At 39.0% G+C, this 3,950-nt stretch overlaps 1 pseudogene; it reads left to right on the forward strand.

Moving 5' to 3' along the window:
- Positions 1-650: 650 nt before the first annotated feature.
- On the forward strand, positions 651-1,441 carry LOC116590330 (annotated as a pseudogene).
- Positions 1,442-3,950: the final 2,509 nt, after the last annotated feature.

The following is a 3,950-nucleotide window of genomic DNA, read 5'->3' on the forward strand; positions in this document are numbered from 1 at the left end:
GTGTATGGAGGACTTTTTTTTTTAAATTAAGACTTTTACTTTGACTTACAGTTGATTGAACAAAACTGAAGACTCAGTAGGTAAATACGTATGCTCTCCCTTGCTCTTTCTGCTTCAACCTCACTGGCCTTTTTTATTCTCCTGAATTCCTCACATTCTTCCTGCTCTTTATTTTTCACAGAATGCTCCTTTTTATCGTCTTCAACTACTTCACTTCTACATGTCCCTCAGCTCTCCTTAGGTGTCACTCCCTTTGGGAAGACATCACTGGTTTTCTGACTATTAGAACATTACAAAAACCTTCCAAATATGGGATTTCACCCATGTAGGAAATATACCTTTCCATGTATTTCTCCTGGTTGTGATTTAATATTTCTGTGACTATTTGATTAATATCTCTCTCTCCTACAAGTCTATATGCTCCAGAGATACAGGGACTGATTTAGATTACTTTCATCTAGTGTTTGGCAATGAGCTTACTACATAGTAAGGGTTCAATAAATATTTGTTGAGTGAGTAAATGGATGAATGAAAAACAGGAAGGACCAGAGCTTCCCCGTATGTGTGCACTTTATCTGGGTGCACCTGGTCTGCCTGAGAACCCCTAGGCACCAACCTTAGTCCCCCTAGTGGTCTCATTTCCACTCCAACGTGATGAAAGACACTATCAGGAACCAGGAGAAATTCACCAAACTGCAAGTACAAGTGCACATTTGTGGGAAAGGAACTACTCATGGAAAGAAGAAGGTGGTTCACAGAATGGCTAAAACAGATGACAAAAAACTTCAGTTCTCTGTCGGAGGCAGGCCCCTGGCCAGGGCGGCCTCCGTCATTGAAAGATGGTGCCTGGCTAGTTGCCAGGTTAGGATTGCCTCGTGAGACTAAGCGGAACGCCCAAAGAGGAAGTAAACAGCATTGGTTGCTAGCGAAGTTGTTCGTTTAGGTGCGCAGCCTGATTCGCTCCCTCCTGTACCCTGCTCGCTGTTTGGTCATGTAAACGTATATAAGTGTGTAGACTTGCGGAAATAAAGAGAGAGAAGATACATCTGAACTGGGGCTTCTTGTCGTCCTTGCGGGTCGAGGGCGATAGTTCTCCTTAAAGAAGTTAGGAGTAAACAACACCTCTGATATTGAAGAAGTGCATATGTTCACAAACCAAGGAATAGAGATCCACTTTAACAACCCAAAAGTTCAGGCATTGCTGGCCATGAACACTTTCACCATTACAGGTTATGCTGAGAAACAGCTGACAAAAATGCTACCCAGCATCTTCAACCAACTTGTTGCAGACAGTCCGAGCAGTTTAAGAAGACTAGTGGAAGCTCTGCCCAAATAATCCATGGGTGGAAAAGCCCCAGTTGCTACTGGAGAGAATGATGATGATAAAATGCTAGAACTTGTGGAGCATTTTGATGAGCCTTCCAAGAATGAAGTGAAGTGAGTTGAGTCAGATTCTGAAGAAGATAAAACTTGAAGAAGTTCCTGGGAGCTGCTATTTTATATTATGACTGCCTTTCAAGATTTTATTCATGGGTCTGATAAAATCTAGATCTCTAATATTTTTAAGCCCAACCTCCTTGGACCCTGAAGCTCTCTTCAGTTTTTGCTTCTACACAATTTATTCTTTGAAACTAATTAAGCTGAGGAAACCTGGGAATAAAGTTTGAAACAAGATTGATAAAGTTCTTTGGCTAGGAAAAAGAAAAGAAAAAAAGAAAGACAGGACCATAGTCTGGCAATGTCATTATAGTGAATCAACTTAGCCAGGATCTTTGTTTGTTATTATTTAATAATTACAAGGGAAAATATAGCAAGTAGGTGTAGGCCAGTCAGGCCCAGAAATAGAGACCTCCTTGCAGTGGACATCCCAAGGGCCATTAAAGGTAACTCCCTGGAAGACAAAGGGAAGAGAGAGGTCCAGAGAAGGAAAGGTCAGTGACTCCTGTGAAATAAACTGAATTCCCACCCACTGATAGGCTCAAGCTGCTCCCACTTGAGAGCTTCTAAGCATCTAGAATTTTGTGTATCCAATGTGGATTTTGAAAAGAAAGCAATTATAGCATCTTGGAGTGCAAACCTCCATGAGAAAGTCTCATAGTGAAAATGGATCAAAGTTTTATGAGGATGGTTCAAAATTTTCTTGCATTCTAAATTCAAGGGCTAATAAATGCAGATGAATAATATCAGAGATTGTAATGGGAGAATGATGCAAAATCACAATGAAGTTGTAAAATACTCATAACAACAGTGTTGAGGTCAAATGTTCAGAGGCAGCAAGAGGGTGCAGAACTGTGGCCCTGATAGCTGCATCCTAATTAGACTGTTCTTGTAATAAAGTATTGAACAGAGAGGGAGTCTCCCTTCATTGTCAACTATATTCTGAGTTTGTTTTTTCAGTCTTCCTGTGGACTGTGTGATCTTCCTAATAACCTTTCTGACAACATTCCAAAAATTATTTTCTCTTTTTTTTCCAGAATCAATTCATATTGTTTGCAAATAAGAAATCTTGTCCTATGAAATGTGGTAGAAAAAGATAGGAAAAGACTCTGTTTAGTGGACTCCCTGAACAAACACCAGTCAAACCAAATGCAATGACCTGCAATGGCCAGAGGTGGAAAAGTGGGGATGGAGGGAAAGTTGGGATGCTCTTGGCAGATCCGCAGAACCTCAACATGGAGAAATTCCACAACAAAGCCTTTGTGGTGCAAGGTTTCCTCTGTGGCATGGTAATTCTTTTGGAGATAAGTCTTCATGAATCCCAGTAGATTGCTGGTGTGACAAACCTCCTGCTTTCCAAAGTTTGAAAGGATAATCTAACTCAGTGTTTTTTAGTGGGGATGGTTTTACCCCCCAGGAGACATTTGGCAATGTCTAGAGACATTTTTGATGTCACAACTAAGGGAGAGGGTTGCTACTGACATCTAGTGAGTAGAGGCCAAGGGAGTTACAGAACATCCTACACCACACAGGAAAGCCCCCCCATGACAGAGAATTATTTAGCCAAACATATATAGTCAATGTGTCACTATTGAGAATTCTGGTCTAAATAATGTGACCGAAACTCTTGCTTTTTAGGAAAGTTTTGTATTAGAAAAAAATCTTGTATTGGAAAATGTAAACTTCATATTTTGAGGTAGTATACAGAACTACATTATCCAGCAGAATAGAAATTAGCTATCAAGCACGTGAAATATGGCTAGTCTGAATTGAGATATGCATATGTGAAGTACACACTGGGTTTCTTAGTTTCAAAAAATGTGGAATTTCTCATTATAATTTAAAAATATTCTTTACATGCTGAAATTATAGTTTTGAAATATTGAATAAAATAAGTCATTAAAATTAATTACTCCTGTTTCATTTTACATTTTTAAAAATGGGTTACTAGAAAATTTAAGTTACATATGTGGCTCATGTCATAATTCCATTGGACAGCTCTGGCTTAGAAAAGGAGAAGCCAATGAGTTAGAGATTTTGAACAGGAGATATTCTGCTTATTGGAAAAGAACAAAAGCTAAAAGAAATAATATTTCATTTATTCTTTAATTCCTGCACCCAGTAGACATTTTTTTAAAGTAGGCTCCATTCCCAGTGTGGGGCTTGAAATGATGACCCTGAGATCAAGTCCTGAACTGAGATCAAGAGTCAGATGCTTAACTGATTGAGCCACCCAGACACCCCTGGTAGACATTTTTGAACACACACTATGTGTTAGTTATTTGGCATACTAAAGATCAGTATCTCTTCTTTTGTGAAGAACTCATAGCCAAAGTCATAGTCATAAGTCAAAGAAGTCAGAGAGTTAATAAAAGGGATTGCAGAAAAAATTTGTATATTACTGTGTATATAAAGAGATGTGTGATTAGCTACCTAGCTAAGCCAGGGAACATAAAGAGGTGATGAGTTTTCATTAGGATCTGTCTTTTGACATCTTTGAGTATTATTGGTCT

The sequence above is a fragment of the Mustela erminea genome, chromosome 1 (genome assembly GCF_009829155.1).
Source record: "Mustela erminea isolate mMusErm1 chromosome 1, mMusErm1.Pri, whole genome shotgun sequence".
In the NCBI taxonomy this organism is placed as follows: Eukaryota; Metazoa; Chordata; class Mammalia; order Carnivora; family Mustelidae; genus Mustela; species Mustela erminea.